At 41.9% G+C, this 22,552-nt stretch overlaps 1 protein-coding gene across 1 annotated transcript in view; it reads left to right on the top strand.

The window, feature by feature from the left end:
* The window catches only part of LOC141584688 (uncharacterized), a 119,867-nt gene that overhangs the window by 62,111 nt on the left and 35,204 nt on the right, over window positions 1–22,552 (top strand). Inside the window, exon 4 of the mRNA XM_074400170.1 lies at window positions 17,112–17,226. The gene's annotated coding sequence lies outside the window, so the exon portion shown is untranslated. The remainder of the gene's footprint in view (window positions 1–17,111; window positions 17,227–22,552) is intronic.

Below are 22,552 nucleotides of genomic sequence, written 5' to 3'. Positions count from 1 at the left end.
CAAATTCAGGCTCCACTGTCCACAGGACTAGACCTTAGCTTAATCACCAGTAAATAATGCTGAAATTGGTATATATTTTTTACAGAGATAGATTTCTCTATGTTGCCCAGGCCGGTCTTTAATTCATGGGCTCCATGGATCCTCCTGCCTCGGCCTCTAGGAGCTCTGGGTTTGCCCGTGTGAGCCAGCGCGCCGGCCTGAAATCGATATTCTCCTGACCCATATTTGCACAAATGTTCCCCTCACCTGTTTGTTGTCATGTGACTTTGTCATGCTGTTTGAGTGTTAGGCGTTCTGGTCAGATCATCGATCCTTGATGACTGATAATCAGTCATTTCTTTGAGCTCTGACAATTGACAGGACCTCCACTCTTGAAATGGTAGGATGGAAATTGTCTTATCCATGGTGGTTTCAGTGTCTTGAATCCGAGGTTGCTGGGAGCCCGGGAACTAGTGATGTGGCCCTGAGGAGGTCCTGGAGGGGTGCCCCAGGCTCCTGCCTCCGGGAAAGGTCCCGTTGCCTCCAGAACTTAGACCGGCAGGTGCGGCCCTCAAGTCCGAGGGGAGTCAGTCCCCTCCTGGCAGCCGTTGCCAGCGGGGCACGGAAGTCGCAGGGGCCGCATATAAAAATATTCCCAGTCCCCTTCTCCTGCCGGGGTCGCACCGTGCCTAGCTGTGGTCGCCAAGAGCTCCGAGGCTGACGCCCCCGATGGGTGCTGGACGCCCTCCGCCCGCCCTAGATCGAGAACGTGATCCCAGGGGGACTGGGAGTGGATGAGCCTGGGGCTCTCACCAGCCGCCTGGGATCCAAATCCGCCCGCGGGCATTTGCGCCGGTTGTCGGGCGCCACCTGATAGACTTTCCATGCGCTTTCCCTGGAGTTCCATCGCTGCCGTTCGCGCCGAGTGTCGGGCGCCACCTGGTGGATTTTCCGTGTACTTTCCTCGGAGTGCCATCGTGGACGTTTGCGCCAGGTGTCAGGCGCCACCTGGTGGACTTTCCCCAGAGTTCTCATGGATAATTTGAGGCATTGTTACTGTTTTAATTAGACCAGTAAACAAAATCCCACAGTATAGAAAAACCGGCACAGAAACTATGTTGGCACCAATATAATGTCAAAATATATAATATTACATTTAAACTGAAATTACTTTGTCACTATGTAGAAAATCCTACTTTATCAAGACTTGATAGACCAAGTGATAACTGAGATAAAATTGAGGATTGTCAGCTTAATAATAAGGTAAAGTCTGATTGTACTGATTTTGTTAAACGTATTTTAGAGGTTCACTGGTTGATAAAAAATGTGTTACAATTCTATTATGTGGGAGCCACAATTCAAACAGTCTATGGAAAATAGTATTTAATAATTGACAATTAAAAGTAGGTTCTTGTAGAAGTGGCTTGTGAATATGAACAGATATGGTCTCCTTTGTCTGTCTACACAAGTGTGCCAAGATGGACTTTGGTTTTGTGAAGAGGGCCTTTTAATAAGCATACTCAAGGACAGCTCCCTTCTTTCAAGTATAGCAGAAAGTACATTTTCTCTGAATCATGCAGGTACTCACAATGTCTTTTTAAATTAAAAGTTCTCTCTTGTGAATCCCCAGATGACAAATTCTTCCTGTACTGTAGCTTCGGGTTTTTGAGGCCCAGGACAAACAGCCATGGTAAGAATTATAAAAACACTTGAAAAACGCCACTGAAGCGGACAGTGGGCACGCAAGTGGTGGTGCGCCTATGGGCTTCAGGGCCCGCTGAGAGCCGAAAGGCAGTTCTTACATGTAATTAAAAAATGTAAGTGGCTAAAACAGGGCTACAGGAGAATGTCCAACATTTTTTTAAAGATACCTAAATGAAATGCTTCCGAATTATCTGCTTTATAAAGGAGACCTTCTGTATGTTCAGGAGGCAGCGAGCAGGCCAGGAGAGTCAGCCAGTGCAGCTCTCTGCCAACACCATCTGGCAGTCAGCTCAAAGTTAGTCTCTGGCTTCCTTCAAGGAGAGAAGGAGAATGTGGGCTTTTGCGTTTTTAGGAAGGTTCAAATTGCATACGATGCACAGTTTAATTAATGAGAAATTTCAGAGGAAAGGATTAGAAGCAAAAATAAAATGATATCTCATCAGAGAAGTCTGGTGGTAGCAACAATAATTATCAGTGTGTATAGAGTGTATCTCCTCAATATTCAGAATGCATTTTTTATAAAAATGTACTGTTTACACAAAATTCTCAATTTGTAGGTGAAAAGAACTTAGACATTAGAACTTAAAGAAATGTGTCCAAGTTTCACCATCAGAAAGAAGTCAAGAGTTCTCTGAGAATTTAGGCTGGGCTAGCATTCTCTACTGCAGGGCCTTATGGTGCAATGAAAAATGAAAGAATGGAGGAAACATTATTTATCAATGAATATCCTAACTTAGGACTCACATGTTACCATCATAAAAACATTGTCTACTGCAGCCCAAATAAACTCTAACACAGAATATAGATTATGAACTGGAATACTGTAGAGAAGGAATCATTTGCTAGTGAGAGTAAGACAGGCTGTGTAACAGACTTTGGCAGTTCATTGAAAACTCCATTTTATTTGTATTTGTCTAATAACTTATTTCAAAATCGAAAGGGCAACCTAAAAGTAAGTAAAACACAGAACCAGTTATTTTTCTGTTTCAACAAAAACAATTGGTTCCTCACTGTACTGTAAGTTTTCTTTCTGTTTCAGGACTGCTGGCAAATACTTAGGATGGCATGAAGTGTCATTTTGCCCAGCTTCAATCTCTGTCTACATGCTCTCTGTGTGATGTCAGAAGAGTTACTGAACCTGCCTGCAACTCAGTTTCTAATCTCAAAGTGGAATTAATCATGAGTCCAGGATCACAAAACTGATGTGAAGGATCAATTGACCAACCTATGCCAAATTCTTACACAAGCCCAGGTGTATGTTGGGAGAGGGTGTGTTAAGTACACCAAGCCATTCTGGGTGCTGAGGTCAGGAGACTCCTGGGGTTTGCTGGACCCAGAGTGTTAGATGGTGCCTTGCCTCAGCCTGTGCATGGTAAGGTCATTGCCTTGCCTACATCTGCAGTATCTCCCTTGCAGGGGGATCTTGGGGAACATTGCCCTGCAGCGACACTAACATGGATTGTGCCCTCAACATGCACCAGGCACTGTTCCAGGTGCTGAGATGCACAGAGTTGGGCAGGGGCAGAGTGGGGCCTGCCTTCCAGGAGGGTGCACTCTGGAGCCCATGGAATAAGTGGCAGCAGGTTATGATGATTGCTGTGAATAGTAATTCAGAGTAAGAGACACTGCATCTGCTGAAAAGAGAAGCTTGAGCAGAGATCTGAGGGAGGTGAGGGTGTGAGCAAAGCTGTTGGCCAAGAATCCTGTAAATCCCAGGCTGTGTGGTAGGTACGTGCTTGGCATGTTAAAAACGGTGAGGGGGCCAGTGTGAGAAAGCAGGAGATGGGGAGGGGGCATTGTCAGGGAGGAAGGGCTGGGATAGGGATTACATCTTGAAGGCTGTAGGCCATGCAGGATAGCATCAGGAAGGACAATTGACTTTTATCATGAAGGGCAGAGGGGCCACTGAATGGTTTTGAGTAGGCTGGAAACATAATCCGATTTAGGTGTGACAATGATGTGACTTAAACATTAAAACTCACTCTGAGTGCAGAATGAAAAAATAAAATGGAGTCTGGAGTGAGGTGAGAGGGGGGTTAACAGAAGATGCAGTGAGGGCAGTGAAGTTATGGCAGTGGCCCAGAGGAGTGGCTATTTTGGTGAGCTATTTTGGTGAGGATTAGTTGACGGGTTATGGTGGGCATGAAGGAAAGAGAGAAGTCAGGGATGACCTCCAAGTATTTGACAAAAAAACCTGACAGGTTTACCTGCCTATCATTGAGCTGGAGAAGTCAGTAGGAGAAGAGGTTCAAGTACAGAAGGTCATGGGTGCAGCAGTGGGCATCAAAAGCCCCAGGAGATGCTACTATATTTCCAGTGGACAATGGTAGTGGTGTCTTCTGCCTAGGAGGAGGGATGAGGGTGAGTCTAGGAAGGACGGCAGAGTGGGAGAGGTGGCTATGGCCTGCGGGAACATTGGGCTTGGGTTTTACCTTCTGGGCAGCAGGATACTGAGTCTGGCAGCAGGGTCAAGGACAAGAATGGAAAGCCTTCATGAAGAGTGAGGAATAGACTTGAGCAGAATTTTGGGAGCTTCATGAAGGACCGGGGGATTTTACAATTTGGGAGGAATTTAAGCATTCTAGCATGATGTTCCATGGTGCAGACTCAGAGCCTCATAAGACAACGTGGTGCCTGTCCATGTTTTCCACCTTAAGAGGGGAAAGCTTTTATATGGAAACCTGGGATTGACCCTTACTGTCCAGCCAGTGTCCATCTTTGTTTTTTCAGTTACATTGTGGTTTTTCTAATATGGTGCTTAAGTGATGGGTAATGAACATTTGAGGAAAACATCACAAATGGTGCCATTTAGAGATACTCATTTAATGACCTGAAAGTAACGAACAAATAAATGGAAGATACATTTCTCAGAAGTCATTAAATACTGAGGAAAGAGCAAACTTTAAGAAGATAGATAAGCTGCAGCTTAAAACCCACCCAGTTCAACTCTGAAAGAATTTACCACTAAAATATATCTGCAGTTGCCATTATCAGTCCCATTCTATGGAAATCAGAAGCTGCTGACCATATAAGAAAAATAACATCATGAAGAAACACATCACATACTGCCTTCACTACTACTGATGGTGGTACAATACCTAAAAGATTTTTTCTTCCCCAGAAGCAACACAATGACGTGTACCCTTTCAAATACCAAGTAAGAAAAATGTTGAAACAGAACATGGAAGTAAGTGGGACAAGTTTTGTAGAGAATATGCATTCAATATAGGGAAAAAATTCCTATTTTAAGAGAACCAGTGAATTAACCTAGACTAAAATTTAAGGGTAAGGAAACAAAATTCTTTACCATTTGTATTATGTCTAAGATTATTATCAGTAATAGGGATGTAATCTCAGTTCACAAAAATCCACTGCCTCACAGAGTGGAGCCTTTACTTGTCCTTGAAGCACTCGTGCACTCCAGTTGGTCTCAGGATGAGCAGATCTCTTGGGCTGTAAACAGTTTAGTTTTAAAAACCCTAACCCTAACCCTGGAGTGTCAGTGAGTCCAGGATGCCTGCTGACTGTAAACAGAGTTAGCATCCATGTGATGAGGACATCCTGGTTTCCAACTGTAGGACTCATTTATCACATGCTGCACATTGTAGCTCACCAAAGGCATAGCCCTGTATTTCTATGTTGTTTTGTTTATCAAGTGCTTTCAATGAGCCACAATGAAACAAAGTAAGCTGAAATTCCTTCTTAGTTTAGCAGCAGTTCTTAAAGATTATGCAGCTTGATAGAGGGAATAGCCAGTTTCCCAAGCATCTGTAAAAGTCTCCTACATGAAGACACTTACACTAGGGGCTAGGAAAACAGCATTTATCTTCTGTGATACAGCATGGGCCTTTCTCTCAGTGGCTGTGAAAGTGTTGTATTTCATAACCACGTACTGCAGATGAAGCATTTTTGAGGATGGTCTATGAACACAGGAGAGGAAGACTTCCCAGTTCAGAAAAATAACCAACAACCACAATGCTACTACCTTGATAGGCATCTTCAGAGATTTTAAGAATCTGTTTCTTACCTCCTACCTCCTATCTTCAGTTAATACAACAAAGAATACACTGTGAATCCCTAGCCATGACCTCTATTATACAAAGATCTGCAGTTGTACAAGAGGCAGTTATGGCAGGAAAGGGCAGATACTGAAATTCCTCCAAGAAAAATGTATTTATGTGCAAATGTGTGTTGACATACTTAAAGTAACAAAACTAATTTTGACCAAGAAGTGGAAGCTGAGCTCTGAAATTCTTATGCATAGATTCTGTTCCATCAGTATGAAAATGATTGGGGAATTTGTGAGTGGGATTCAGAGCTAAGTGGGATGGTGTTTCCCTGAAACTGGTGTAGCAGTGTATCTTTATCTCTGCTTCTGGAGAGAGCCATAGAAAACATTGCTAGCAGAGATATCACTGTGGCTGCAGTCCCCACCTGGTCAGTCATGAAGTCAAGCCCTTGTCTCTGCACAGCCAGGGCTGTTACCATCTAATGCAAGTTGGGAACATTTTCTCAACAGAGAATGGAACAGCTTAGGAAACTTTGCTTTCAGCATTAAGATATTGTTTTTCTACTAGTGCCTGTACTCCCACCCTGATTCATAAGGTAAAGAGACAGCAAAGACCTTCTAAAACCTTAGCCACTGCTCATGGCCTAAAATTGAGTGACCAACTTGATTACAGTTATGAACTCCATGAGAAGTGCAGCCTGAGGCCAGATCTGGTTTGACCAATGGTTATATGGAAGGAAAATAAAATAGTACAAAATATAGTTAAAATAATAAGCGTAACACAGGTAGTAGTTAATTTTAAGTAAATGCCATTTAATAGTTGTAAAAAGGCTAAGGAATTTAAGTAACCTCTCCCTAGTGAAGCTGACAAGCTGGAGCTGCAAGCATATCTTGCATTCCAGCTTAGTTGTGAGCTGTATTTAGAAAAATGTAGAGGCAAAGCAGACTTGGTAATATCCTCTCTCTACATAGATAAGAGCAGCAAAGCATATCTTTAGGTCTGCAGCTCAATACTATTGCATTTCCTGTTCTGATCTCCTTGGGTGTCCTCCCCAAACTTTTGACCCTCTATCTCAGCTGCAAGGTTATGGAGTCAAGTGACCACAAAGCCCAAGATTGTAAAACCTGATTGACTGTTTTTGTTTTAAACCCGGTTCCTGCCTTGTTTTCCTGCCTAAAACCTCGTATAAGGTAAACTGCCTTCTTTGTTTGGGTCAGCGGTCATTTTAGGCATGAGCCTGCTGCCAGCCTGGGTGCCTGAATTAAAGTTCTCTTCAGTCTCCATTGGTCTCTTTATCTTACTTGGCTGTAGTTTTGCTACAACATTTGGTGAGTCAGCCAGGAGAAAGAGACAACAGGTTAGTCTCCTTTGCCTGTGGAATTTTGGCCCTGGGACTGGGGAGATCCAGTTCCTACATGTATTGATGGGAGAGCTTTTCCAGAACAAGGGCTTGGTTCTCCCACATCCCAAGGCCTACCCCTGTCAGCTCAAAAGGAACCTGAAAAGAGACTGCAAGTCAACTTTCCATGCAGCACACTCCAAGAATCATGGTAAGAAAAGAGGGCCCGGCCGGGCACAGTGGCTCAAGCCTGTAATCCCAGCACTTTGGGAGGCCGAGGCAGGTGGATCATGAGGTCAAGAGATCGAGACCATCCTGGTCAACATGGTGAAACCCCATCTCTACTAAAAATACAAAACATTAGCTGGGCATGGTGGCGCGTGCCTGTAATCCCAGCTACTCAGGAGGCTGAGGCAGGAGAATTGTCTGAGCCCAGGAGGCGGAGGTTGCGGTGAGCCGAGATCGCGCCATTGCACTCCAGCCTGGGTAACAAGAGCAAAACTCCGTCTCCAAAAAAAAAAAAAAGAAAAGAGGGCCCTATACATGAAAAAGAGGCTGTTGTAGAGAGTAGACTGTTGGAAATAAATTTTGGAAATAGGTGCTCAGTGGTGCGAAGAAAAATTAGTACTGAGACAAAGGATCTTTCAGCAATGCAATTTTTGCTTCCTGGACTGCAGGAAGGATACTCTCACTAGCCATATTGCCACAAGAGTATAAAGAATAAACGAACACACAAATATCCCTTAGGCATTTAAGGTCATCCTTACCACTATGTCTGATCTCCATTGTCTGGAGCTACACCTCACAGTCTAAACTAAAACCTGGTTGGCTAAGAAAACTTTTCTAAACAGGTATAAGCAATGGAGAGCTGGGAGATGGCTGTGAGCATGTCCAGCACAAATATTTTGGTTAAAGTACAAGGACATAGAGTGTACTATCTGCCTGTAAGCATGGCATATTTAATAACTAAGATAGGGCTTAACAAAGACTTATTAACACACCTATTCTTTAACAAGAAAGGAAACTTCAAAAAGGAACTTTTCTACTTCCCACACAGACGACAGAGAGGCTGTGTAGCAGGCAGACACAAATCCTGCGGCGAAGTAAAACACAAATCCTGCGGCGAAATAAAAGTATGAAATTTCCCATAGTGAAATTTCATCTGTTCTTTGTATACGAGCAGCATCCCATATTGTAATTCTCTGCTAAGTTTTAAGTAAAATTTTAAGTTTGTAAAACCTTTTTTCTGATATTAGCCACTGTTATTTGAATCCTACTCTTAACTTGGCTCTTTTAAAATCCAATTTATGTAAAACAGTAACCTCTAAAAAAATACTAAAAACCCATAAATTAGTAAGGAGCAATTAAAAGCTTTGCTCCTCAGTAGAAAAGAATTTCCTAATTAATTAATGAGTTGCAAGACCTGTTTTCTATTTTAAAATGCAACACTACTAGCACAAGCCGTATTTACCCTTAATTTGGAAAATTTAAATAACAAATTTCACTCAGGTATAAAAGGAGGCCCACAAATTAGTTAAAAAGTGATTAAGAGATAAGCATGTAACACCACACATTACCCTTTAAAGGAGAACTTTAAACCAAATTAAATATGTGTTAAATTAAAAAGAAAAAATGTTGTGGCTGGGCGCGGTGGCTCACACCTGTAATCCCAGCACTTTGGGAGGCTGAGGCAGGTGGATCACAAGGTCAAGAGATCGAGACCATCCTGGTCAACATGGTGAAACCCCGTCTCTACTAAAAATACAAAACATTAGCTGGGCATGGTGGCACGTGCCTGTAATCCCAGCTACTCAGGAGGCTGAGGCAGGAGAATTGCCTGAACCCAGGAGGTGGAGGTTGCGGTGAGCCGAGATCGCGCCATTCCACTCCAGCCTGGGTAACGAGTGAAACTCCATCTCAAAAAGAAAAAAAGAAAAGAAAAGAAAAAGAAAAAATGTTAAGCCCATTCTCAGTAAGTTAAAAAAAAAAAATTGTATGTATGTGTAGTGAAAACATATGCATGAAGGACTAATATAAGATAGTCTTTGCTCTGCTAATAAGTCATTGTTTTCAAAACAGTTTGCCAATTTAAGGTCTATAAATGTGGTCAGCCTAAAAACTCAGTTGTAAGATTTAAGCTATTCTACCTGTGGCTTTAAGCACATGGTTAAAGTATATTTAAGACTCTGCTTCTAAAATATTTTCGGATTTCCTCTTAAAACTTCATGTTACCAATTTCCACTTGTCACCTTAATGATTAATGCAGTCTATTGCTAAGTTAATCTTAACATCATGATTCCTGTAAGGAAAGAGCAATTCAAGGCAGTATTGCACTTCTCCATGCTTAATGCTTTAACACAGCTTACTAACAGGTCAGGTAAACAAGGGGAGGCTGCAATCTAGTACAGACGACGTAATCATGCTCTCTAAGTTTACTAGCAGTCAGAGAGCTAAAATTGAAGCTGTAATACTAGCATTAAAACCTTTCTCTGCTCAGCACATAAATATAGTAAGTGACTTGGCTTACTCAGTTTATTTGTTACAAAATCTTGAAACAGCTTTAAGTCTAATTTCAAGCCCAAACAAACTTAAAAGTGATAAAATCACTGCTTATCCAAGACAGACAGAAACAGAAAGATTAGAGAGAGAAATAGAAACAAAAATCAGTAAGAGAGAAAGAGAAAAGGGTAAGAACGAGAAAGAGAAAGAAAGGCACGGAAAGTAAGACCAAAAGGAGAGATAAAGTAAGCAAAGAAAAATATTAATAAAGTTATAAAATTGCACCTTTAATAAGGTTATAAAATGAAAATGTTAAGTATGTCTAAGTTTGTCAGTGAATGTTGTGAAAACCATTATAGAAGGGAATGTATTATGCAAGTAGGTTGTATGAATTTTGCTTTACAATCTAAGCAAGTTTTAAAATATTTTTAAAGTAGTTCTGTGTGTGAACATATTGGTTAAAAGTTAAAGTAGTGTCATCCAGTTTTTCTGTAAACTGGCAACAAGGTTTTCTTAAAGCACTAACCTCCTCTTTTACAAAGATTATAAAATGTCTCTTAGCACAGTCATCAATGTTAGACTTTCCAGTACACTAGCACCATGGAAGAAACTTTGATGAGGTATCTCATCAAAGGATGGAAAGAAGTAAAACTCGAGCCAGCCTAGGACACAAGCCCTAGACCTCACCTAAGAAATGCTAAAGAGGACTGCGCAAAAGGCTAAGCAAATCCTACTTAAGATTTGTGTATTTTTTATTCTTTCACTCTGTCTGCAGCCTGTGACTGCTGCATTCTATCAAACTCATCTTCTAATCTACATTTTTCTGCCCTGTTACTTAAACTAACACCCTCTTCATAGCTTCTAACACCGCAACTGCTATCTGCTGCATTTGAATCCCAGATTTCTCACTTTTGGCTAAGTCTCCATATGAAGTTATGAAAGAGGGCAAAGAAGAGCCCCTCCTCTTGGAGACAGAGCAAGCAAAGGCTTTCAAAGAAATTAAAAGGGCATTAATTCAAGCCCCAGCCTTAGGATTTCTTGACCAAGCTAAACTTTTCCTCTTGTACATAAATAAAAGACAGGGGAATAGCTGTGGGAGTCCTAATGCAAATGCTTGAGTCACAGCACCGACCTGCAGCATACCTTTCCAAACAATTGGATTCTGTTGGCCCCATGGTTTTAAAGCAGTAACGGCCACAGCCCTGCTGGCTCAGGAAGCTGGCAAGCTAACTTTAGGGCAAAAATTAATATCCATGTGTCACATAACCATAATTATCCTGCTAGACCAAAACAGGACACCACTGGCTAAACCAAGGATGACCAGATACCAAGGGCTCTTATGTGACAACCCTAACATAGTTGTGGAAACAGTAAACACCTTAAATCCAGCCACGTTATTACCCATAGAAGAGCCTGAAATGACCCCTGCAAATTATTGCATAGTGTGCTGGATGAGGTATTCTCAAGCCAAAAAGATTTAACTGACTAGTCTTTCCATGACTCAGATGTGGGTTATTTCACAGACAGCAGCAGTTTTATTTCAGAAGGAATCCGCCAAGCAGGATTTGCTGGAGTAACATATGACTTTAGGCCCGGTGGATGCTCAGTAATACAGGCATGGCCCTTACCTGCAGGAACATCTGCACAAGAGGCTGAGCTAATTGCTTAAACAAGAGCCTTGTTGCCGGCAAAAGGAAAAGTAATTAATATCTATACTGACTCCAAATATGCTTTTGCTATGCTGCATGTCCATGGAGCCATATACAAGGAAAGAGCACTTCTAACAGCAACAGGAAAAGAAAGAAAGAACAAATAAGAAATTTTGTAGCTTTTAGCTGCTGTATGGGTATCAGAAAAGGTAGCTGTCAGGCACTGCAAAGGACATCAGGCAGATGGTTCTTAGGAATCTAGAGGGAATAGAAAAGCAGGTAGAGAGGCTAAGCGAGCCACGATGACAGCTCACCACCACAGAACAAAGCTTTAGAGATGACTCTCCTTCCAGAACCCCTGCCTATGGAAAAACCAAGTTATTTCTCTAGGAAAAAAAAACAAACCTTGTTTGCTCAGGAGGCAGGACAGTATATCAAAGGGGATTGGTCATAATTCTCAGATGGGAGGCTAGTCATCCCTGATATAATGGCTCCTATGTTTGTAATGTAATTTTATGAAGGGACACACATGAGCAAAACCGCTTTGATGCTTTAATCAGATGGCATTTGTATGTGCCACATCTCACTGCTGTAACTCGTGCAGTCTGTGAAAATGCCTGACTTGTACATAGAGCAGGGGCCAGTTTGGCCTCCAGGCATTCCAGAAGTAGGAGCAACCTCATGTGAAAACTTGCTTGTAGACTTTACCGAAATGTCCTGGACAGGGTGTTATCCGTATATGCTAGTGTTCATATGTACCTACTCTGGGTGGGTAGAAGCTTTTCCCACTCACACCGAAAAGGCCAGGGAGGTAACCAAAATATTATTAAAAGACATTAGTTCTAGATTTGGGCTGCCTCTGACTCTTGGGTCTGACAATGGGCCAGTATTTGTAGCTGAAGTTGTCTAGAGTCTTTCTTAACTAAAAATTAATTGCAAATTGCACACTGCCTACCACCCCCAGAGCTCAGGGAAGGTGGAGTAAATAAACCACACATTAAGATAGCTGTTTAAAAAAAAGTTCTGCCAAGAGTCCCATTTACGGTGGAATTGGGTATTGCCAATGGTCCTACTTCGGGTCAGGTGCACCCCAACCAGAGAAACTAGGTATTCACCTCATGAAATTCTGTTCAGGAAACCTCCCCTTATTACCCAAGTAAAAGGTGACCTCAAGGAAATAGGAGCATTCACATTAAAAAAAAAACAAATGCAGGCCTTACTTACAGCTATATATATTAAAAAAAAAAAAAAAAAAAAAAAAAAAAAAAAAAGTACAACACCTGGCTGAAGCCTGAGGAGTCCTTGTCGGATAAGTAAATTTGGACTGAAATCTTAATACTTGCTGCTACTTTAGTAATATCTACTGTTATTCTGTTATGTTGTCATTGTTGCTGCTCCTTGAAGGACATTCCTTGCCCATGCCTGGTGTAAAAATGTTGCTTTCTATTTTAATTATGTTAGCCCTATGGCAAACTTAAAAGAGGGGGAAGCTTTGTTCCTATATGTACCCATACTACATGAATAGGAAACACAGAAGTTAAAACCTTTATGTAACAAACCCATTGTAGTTGTGAAGGAACTGCCCTAGGAACTTGTGTATGTAACCAAACTACTTACTGTGATCTTGTTGATAATCAACCCTATGTCTGCAATGACCCCGAAATTCTACCTGGGACCTGGTACAAACTTTGCGATAAGTCTAGAAAGGGAACTCTTTATAATTACATTTAGATGCCTTCCTCTCATTAGGGCAGAATGTATCTGTATTTAGATGTCTGCCAAATAACAAGAACACTTTTTAAAACTAAGGTAATAACAGTGCATCCACTCTGCTCTAGCTGCCCTCACAATGGAGTCTTGTCAGCATGTGCCTCTCTCATTCTTGTTTTGTTTCTAATTCCAAAAAAAGAAAAAGAGATTATACATATTCATTCATACCAGTCATACCTGTACTGGGTTAGTAATTCCCCATGGACTAAGGACATATACAAACCTCTCCATAGAATGGTATAACTATGACAGCTGTGTAATAGGAAGCTCCTGTACCCTCATTGAATTTGATGTTCAAAATCCAAATTCACCCAATTGGACAGTAGGCACTAAGGTCCTAGTTGGATACTGCGATGCTCTAGTGTTTGGCTCCTAAAGACTTCCATTGTTGGAAAATAGTGTATAGCTCATTGGGGAGCCACCTATACACACCCTGTAGGTGAATTGGCTTGTTTAGGGCAACAGTACTACAATAAAGCTATAGGAAAAAACTTCATGGTGAAAAGAAAATAGAGAAGGTAAAGGCAGCTCAAAACCATCTCACCCTAACCCATTTTCTGGGTTCCCTTCTTTAAGTCACTCTTGGTACCAACTAGAGGCCCCGAACTCATAGCAGGTGCCTGCAGGCCTCAATTGGATCTGTGGTCGACAAGCCTGTAGGCAGTTGCCAGAAAAGTGGACAGGAGCTTGTGCGTTAGGTAGTATTAAACCGTTACTCTGTTACCCTTAAGACAGGGAAAGACTTTAGGAAATCCTATTTATAATAAGCCTAGAGATGGGGCAAACAAGCCGTGGACCTAAGAAAAGGATATACAAATCAGCGATTGGAGAGATACAGATTGGCCTTCAGAGAGAATAATTAACTATTATGATCCAGCTACTTGGGCCCATGATGGATCGTGTGGATACTGTACTCCCATCTACATGATTAATCATATCATCAGATTACAAGCAGTATTAGATATTATAACTAATGAAATATTTAAACTTTGACTTTGTTAGCTGTATAATCAACACAAATGAGAAATGCAATTTATCAAAGCAGACTAGCATTAAACTATCTGCTGGCCTCAGAAGGAGTCGTCTGTGGTAAATTTAACTGTTGTTTAGAAATTAATGACAATGGACAGGCAGTTATGGAAATTACTGCCAAAATGAGAAAGTTAGCCCATGTTCTAGTCCAATTCTGGAAAGGTTGGACTCCCGACTCTCTTTTTGGTGGATGGTTTCCATCTTTTGATATTCAAGACTCTCATAGGGAGTGTAGTACTTATATTTGGTGACTGTCTAATACTCGCTTGTTTATTGCTCCTCCTGTTTAGGAGCATACAGTCCACTATAGAGGCAGTGTTGACAAGATGACAAGACACACCACCTCCCAAATAATGGCACTAAGTAATAGGGATTACCTTCAGAATAAAGCTCATCTCGTGAAAAGGTAGAAAATTATAAAATTAACATAAGTCTTCTATAAGGCATTTTCCTTTCTCATGTCTCCCTTCCTTACCTTCTGTGTGGCTTACAAAACATAGATGTACAAGAATGGAGTGAAGAGGCTAAGCCTTAGACATTACTTAAAAGATAACTTGCTAAGGTATAATCTAACTCCTATCCGGGCAAAGAGAAACAGCACAATGGAAAAACTCTTAAGTGTAACTTCTACTGGCTTATCTGTGCTCCTCTCAGAAAAAAAAAAAAAAAAGAGAAGCCAAAAAACTGTGCCCCCCAGGTGGATGGGTGGTTAGTCAGTGATGGGTAGGACTCCCTGAAAGATGGGTGCGACCTAAACAGGCACAGCCGCAGGGAGGCCAATAGATGCAAAAGTCTAGCTAAGAGCCATTCTGCTCTCACAGAGAAAACAAGCCTCACTAGGAGCAGATACACCAGCAAAGTAACTTCCCAGGCAAACAGGTGAATTGCCTTGTGCCAGGCCTTGGGTATTATCCTACTATCCTAGCATCATGTGCATCATAAAGAAGAAGGTAAAAGCTTTCTGATAATAGGTTCTTTTAAAAGAAAGCTTTTAAAAGGCAGAATGTGGAAGGAAACATAAAAATGAAATAAAATAGAACAAAATATAGTTTAAGGACAATACAGGTAGTAGTTAACTTTAAGTAAAGGCCATTTAAGAGTTGTAAAAAGGCTAAGGAATTAAACCTCTCCCTGGTGAAGCTGACAAGCTGCACCTGCAAGCATATCTTGCATTCCAGGCTAAGTTGTAAGCTGCATTTAGAAAAAAATAGAGGCAAAGCAGACCTGGTACCACCTCTCTCTATATAGATAAAAGCACCAGAGCATATCTTTAGGTCTGCAGCCCACACATACTTCTGCATTTCCTGTTCTTCTGATCTCCTTGGGTGTCATCCCCAACCTTTTGACCCCCTACCTCAACTGCAAGGTTATAGAGTCTAATGACCACGAAGCCCAAGATTGTAAAACTTGATTGACTGTTTTTGTCTGAAACCCGCTCCCTGCCTTGTTTTCCTGCCTCAAACCACTTAGAAGCTAACCTGCCTTCTTGGTTGGGGTTGGCAGCCATTTTAGGCATGAGCATGCTGCCAGCCTGGGTGCCCGAATTAAAGTTCTCTTTGGTCTCCATTGGTCTCTTTGCCTTCCTTGGCTGGAATTTAGCTACAACAATGACACAGCTAGGTAGGTGCAAACTATAACCTTCTTTTGTTCACCCCAGAAAACCTGAAGAAGATATTAAGGCTATTCACTGATGTGAGCTATGCTGGGCTTAGTGCTTTGTCTTTCCAAAGTGTGCAACTACCGTGGATATTAGAGAAAGGGGAATTCAATATTTCTAAATACTAAATCACAGAGTTTAAAAAAAAGTATATGTCTGTGGGCTCCATACTAATAGAAATGAATTTTAGCTTCCTAGAGCTAAACTCATAAATATGCATTGTTATTGTATGTGAAAATTAGATCAAAAGACTTTATACTCTGTTGTTGTATTCAAAACGGAATAGCTTTAGGACCAGTAAAGAATTGAAAATGACTGACTTTTAAGAACTGGGTAGAGTAGGCAGGCATCGATTCTGACCTCAGCATCTCTCCGTGGATGGTGGCTCTCAGTTCTGATCTAAGCCCTTTCGTGGGAGAGAAAACACTTTAAGCAGAGCTGGGGCCTCACAGCCAGGCACTTCAAGGATGTGCCAGGGATCGTATGATCTTCTCCCAAGTCCCCAGGGCACTCATTTCTTGGGAACCACAGCTGGCTTTCTGTTGGGAAGGTCCCCCTTGAAGCCAAACTTAACAGTTAAGCACTCAGTTATTCAAAACTGATTAGTATTTGCACATCCAAAAGCAGCTGTAGAAACCTGAGGTGGGATCCATGCCCCTCAGATGTGGGGCTGTCTTCTGGGTTTGTGGACTCCTTGTCCTCCCAGATACCATCCTCTGTCGAGATCTTCTAGGGGAGTTTCTAGATTTATTCTGCTTATACTACATAACATTTTGCGACCGGGATAACTTCATTGACCAGACAAAAAATGTTCTATGTATTCCCTGAGACTCAGTCCACTCTTCTTGAGGGTTTATTGTGTGACACTGGATTCCATGGAATGTGCTTTGGTGAGCTGGCACACTGAAGGGTTCGGGTCCCCAGAGATGACAAAGACTCCATCGTGACTGCTACTCACTCTCTAATCCTGGCATATCATTCACAGCACAAATGCTCCCAATCCAACTAAGGATGGAGTGAAGTTTGAGCACAGCAACCTAGTAAAGTTTTTCAGCATCCCCTCTGTGCCTCAGCGCCCCAGGCAGGTGACTTTTAACAATATGAGAACTCAGTTTTTATGTGTTTAAACCAAATTTCTGAAATCTTGTATGAGTGGATTAGGCTCTGCTTGTCCAACTGCAGTGGCTAGTTGGTTGTTAAAATGACAAAATACTGACATAAACCAGCTCTGTAGAATCACAAAATGATAGATTTTGAACATCGGATTAGATGGATGGATAACCAGCCACAACCAGAGTATCCCTGGATGTTTGTCAACTAAGGTTTATCAATACAAAACCAGTCCCCTAGGCAGAGTGGCGGCTGTGTTCTCAGATTGGAGTCTTCATGTGACTCCCTGGTTTTTTTTAATCTTGAGAAGAATTGGTAAGAAATAATGTTTTAATGCTTTTTCTTGTTTTTCTTTTTACAAGCTTTTCACAGATGTCAACCAGCTCAGTGAAAGATGAAACCAATGGCAATATCACAGCACTTACCAGTATGGGCTTCTGGACAGCCATGACAACAGACTTCAGCCTGGGCTGGCAGGTGAGTGTGGTCTACTCAGCTGAGCCTGGCAAGAACCCAGGAAGTGCTTAAGCCTTGTCTCAAGCTTATGTTTGCTCTGATTCAAACAATTCCTAAAAGAGCTCCCCTGCCAGGATTTTGATTTGATAGCTGTTCCACTCTTGCCAAGGATCATGTATCCATTGCTATTATTTTCTAGACTCAAGGAACTGGGGAAGGTGGTCTCCCCAAGGCATCCTTGCAAAGTCCCATTTTCCCAGATACTCTTAAGGTCTAGTCTGGTTAACCTAAGGAGGAACCAACTTTTAGGAGTTACTGAAGCAGAGATTAACCTATTTGAAGAAATGATATAAAATAAACTTCATACTCTTATTTCTATGCAAGTTCTTTTCAGAAATCCACTGTGAGATGCAATTATCCTTTAAGTCTTTATTGGTTATACATTTAATTCTTTACTGCAGCCATAGTCATAGTATTTACTTTCACTCTATGGAACTCAGTAAAAATAAACTGATGTAGATTGTGCTTCTAGGGTACACCTGGCACAGCTTAATTTTGTACTGAGGATTGTGTGCAGTTTCCAGGCACATGCAATGCACTTGGCTCTATAGTTAAGATGTGGTGCCTAAACTTGCTCTGTTACATGAGGTAGAGACCTTCCAGCAAATACCTTCTTGGAGGAAAAAGTTTAGTTCTCCAGCATTTTCATGCTTAACAGGGAGATTCACTTAAAGCATGAGTTGGCACTCTCTGCCTTTGGGCACAGGCCTGTTAACAGTCTCTTACTCTGTCCTCTGAATTATGTTCTTAGGCCTCTTTGCCCAGCAGCCCAGTCCCTTGAACATAGTCAGAAGGGTCAGAACATCTACAGGAGCCCTAAGCTGCCATCAGTGCTTGTGGTATTCTCTCATCCTCTCTGCCTTCCACTTCTGCAGAGATGGAGGTTACCACAGAGAGCCTCCAGGGCCACCTTGCTGGGACCAGCATCTCAGTGAGGAGACAGACCACTGCATCATACCGTGCACAGCATCACAGAGATACCTGCTCACACACAGATGCATGCCATGAGGACAATCCCCACATCGCTAGGAGCTGGAGAGAGAGGCCTGCAGAGCAGCTGGGAGTTGTTCAGTGTGGGTTGTGATACAGTTTGAATGTGCTTTCTACTCAAGAATGTGGGAAGTTACAGGGCCTTGGTAGTACCCAGGGAACATACAGGTCCCCCCCCCCCCAGTATTATTAGCCACTTTTATTACTTTAGGTATTTCCAATAATTTTATTTGAAATCATAGTCTCCCATGATAGGGCTTTTTATAATGATTCAAAAATGCTGCATAAAGAGAAGAGGGTCTTCCTTTCTGTCTCAGGCCACACAGGGCACATTCTCATCCATCCTTTCCCTGAGACCACCGAGAACCTCCAGATTTGATTAGAAATTCAACTCCCCTCATCCTGATTTGTTCAACCCTTTCTAAAACCCCTCTTTATGGTGAAGGCATGGCTATGCACTGTCAGGGTGGTGTTATTGTTCTAGGCTTACAGAGGATGAAATGGAAGCTCAGTTGTTTTCAAAACCACCCAAAGCCTCATAGTGAGGCCCCAGCCCAGGTCTTTTCAAGACTACTTCCCAGGGAGCAGAAAGATGAGAAAAACCAAGCTGCCTTCTGTATAATGGGAATTTTATTTTGTGGTATAGTGAGGGAGCAGTGTGGTTTTATTCAGTAATTGTCAAGTCCAGATGGATGTCCATTCTCTAATTACTTTTTTTTGGGTTGGGGGAGGTAGAACTTTTGGTTTTCATTGTGTAGCAGCAGGTTTCTAGTCTCCTCTAGATAAGCACCTGAAGTACAGGGTGGCCACCTGTCTCAGAGAGCACGCCAGATCTTATGATACATACACTATTGTGTATGTTATATCGATCATATAGAGATAATAACCAAGTGGGGCAGTGACTTTCTGTCATCTCCCATGCCAACTTGTGTGAGAACACACAGTGAGGGCCACCTTAGGGAATGTCCCCTAGTCCTTGCACTCCTGGCAGAAGAGCGAGTCCCCCCATAAGCTCTTGTGTAGGAGACTGCAACAGGCAAAGAAGAGTCCCTAGAAGTCAGGTTATGCCAGCACCACATGGTTCTTCCAGGCTCAGAGAATCCCGTGGCTGCTCTACCCAAGGTCACTTGTCTATGCCTGTGTAATAGAAAGATCTGGGCAAACATTTTAGAATGTTGACAGTTTTACCATTGTAATAAAATATGCTGCTCCGAGTGTATAACACTTGACAGTCGTGCACTGAATGTCACTCTGCATCATCTTTTAGCACAATACATATTCCCCTGTGCTGTTTTTACTTTGAGGAAGACATATTTTTATGATTGTTTACACTCGATTTAGATTTTTTGCATGAGAAATCAGTGCTTAATTTATGAATTGGGGAAATCTGATGTAGTAAAAAAAACAAACTTTGGAGTTAGGCTGACTTAAGTTCAGTTCCTAACTGTCATTGAGTAGTCATTAATCTTTGGCCATTACATTTTAATCTCCTAGATACACTGTATTTTTGTGGATTTTTTTTTGTTTGTTTTTGTTTTTCTCTTTTCCAATGAAGGATAACTAGTTGCAGAGTCTGAAACCCTCGTTTGAAAACGACCAGTAAATATGAGTATTCCAAGAATGGCCACTTGGGGGCAGCACTATCACATTTTTGCTTCATGATTGGTGATCAATATCAAAAAGCATGATCGCCAACTTGAAGGATATATATGTATCTAGAAGTTTTGAACTAGACACTGAGATGTGTTTGTATATATGTACAAGCATACATATCTATACATTGTCAAGTTTAAAGTGTTAAGTTAAAGGCTTCCTTCATGAAATCAGATGTATTGGCCGACTTGCAATTTTTAAGGTAACACTTATTTTATATTGGCAAGAATCAAAATATGATTTAAAAATTTCTAAAACATGGGAAATTACAAAGTGTGGAATATGATGATAACACGAAGACAGAGAATCAATGTTAATATTTTGGTGTGTATCATGTTTGTGTGTCTGCGTATAGACACATATGACTACATATATGTATGCCTGTGTGTATGCCCACATAGTCTCCTATAGTTTTTGAGTGGCCTCGCTCTCTGAAAACTTATATGAATAGCTTTGCAATTTAAAATATGCGATATTGAAAACACTTTTCCATGTCATAAAACATTGTTTTGAAACTTAGTGTTATAACATATTCCATCACATGATTATCCTGTATTTATATAATTTCTGTAAAAAATTCATGTTATTTTCATTTTTTTCTGTGATAATGTTGTGTGATTCAGGTATCTACATATGTCCTTTGAATAAATCCCAGGAATTGAACAAAATATAAATTTTTTCATATAAATTTTTAAACTGTTCTCTAGAAAAATGATAACAGTTTCACTTCCATCAACAGAGAGTAGAGGTCATCTATTACTTCCTTTCTGGCACATTAAATATAAAAATGAAAATGAAGTTTCAGTCCATTTTTCTACATGAGATGCAAATAGCACAGCCAGTCTATTAAAAAGTATACATAACAGTTATCCATCTCAAGATTTCTAGTCACGTCAGCTTTTTTTTGTTTGTTTTGGAACCTGCCTCAACAGAGCTCCCTTGTCCTGACTTAATTTGGAATGTGCCTTGTTCCCAAGGTTGGAGACATGGAGTCTGCCTGGCATACCACTGCCATTTTCTCTGTCTGTTTCTGCTGAGCTCACTGTAGACACCTTCATTTTGTTGGTCACTAAAGAGCGAGACTTTGCACTAGCCTGCTGTGGAGGCAGGCAGTGGGGCCAGGGGGCAGCACATTGAGCACACTGCTGTTGACTTCCCAGTTGAAGGTCTGTGTTCCCTGCTGAGCATCTTTTGAAAAAGGACTGTGTCAATCACGTATGACACATGTAATATACGTGTCCTGTATAGTGCCGTGTACTCCATGTCATCCCTGCACCGGGCACTCGGGAAGAGCTTATGTGTGCTTGTGAAGGAATGAATGATAATAGGATGAATGAGAAATGAGGCCATCTCACCACTTGAACCTTAGTATGAGGGATTTGGAAGGAGACCCAGTGAATGTCTGGTTCACAGACATGTTTTGTACTTAGGTTTTTGCCAGTTTAATAAAGTGTCAGATTTATTTGTGTTAAAAATTGTACTTGCAGCATGCAAAAAAGGACATTTCAACACACATTTCTTACATGTTTGGTTTGAAAACATAATCAAAAATATTCTGGGCCTGTTGTAAAGGCCGTCAGTCTGCAGCCACTGCAGTCGGTTCTATCTGGACAGGCCATGCTTTGAACTGTTGGGCACACATCACACAGGAACACGTCATACTTTGCAAATGTATCATCTTCAGCACGTATTTGTTTCCTCAGGTCCTGACCCCACAAAGTCTACAGACATCCTCCTACTAGTGATAGAGCAGCTAGGGCTTCAGAAATATTAATCCATTTAAACCGCATAACACCCTAAGATTTGGTAATATCTTTATCCCCCTTCACAGATGAGATAGATGAAGTAGTTAGAAGTGAATACATGGCAGTATAACCCATCCATAATGTCCAGATGCAAAACCTGTTGGCTTCTCCCTATTTTCATAGGGAGAATATCTAGCAGGCATGCAACAGGAAACTTTGTGCACTACTCGGCCATGGGGACTGAAAATAATATATACTAGGTGGCGCCATGGCCCTGTGTACGGAGGGGAAGACAGGCAGAGGGGCGTTCTAGAGCTCCGTTAAACTCCCGGTTTCACGGAAGCTTATTCAGGGATGATAAAGTGCTGCATGTCTGGGGAGTGTTCCCAAGCCGCTTGGTGGGTCTGCATGGCCTTGAGATTGTTCAGAGCCAGGGAACCTGTGCTCAGCCCGGGTCCTCCCTAGTGTGCAGCCAGTCTGCACCCACCAGTGGGCGTCCAGACACCAGAGCCAGAGTCAGGGTCACAGGGCTGATGCTGCAGGCATCCCTCCATCCCAGCCAGAGGAGAAAAGTGAGCCACGTGACCAGCTCTCCTAATTTCAGCTCTGATGATGGTTTCTTCTGCAGGCAGAAACTGGTGGTCTCATCCCCTGGTGCTCTGTATCTGAGCCTTGAACCAAGATGCCCCATAAACACCAGCCAAGTGCATTGGATGGCAGAAAATCCAGAGCAGTCACCGCCTCACAAGTGTGCGGCTGATGAAGGCGGGTTTCCTTGTTTACACTAATAGTTAGGCGTTTGCCCCATGCTGCTGGGGAAGGAAGGCTTCGCAGGGTCCTCCCTGTCCAAAGTGTTTTCTTGCTGGCCTGGAGTCTGTAGTTTTTATAGTCTTTCCTCC

This window comes from Saimiri boliviensis, chromosome 5 (genome assembly GCF_048565385.1).
Source record: "Saimiri boliviensis isolate mSaiBol1 chromosome 5, mSaiBol1.pri, whole genome shotgun sequence".
Lineage (NCBI taxonomy): Eukaryota > Metazoa > Chordata > Mammalia > Primates > Cebidae > Saimiri > Saimiri boliviensis.
The sequence above is the reverse complement of the archived record's forward strand: the minus strand, read 5'-3'. Positions and strand labels throughout refer to the sequence as shown.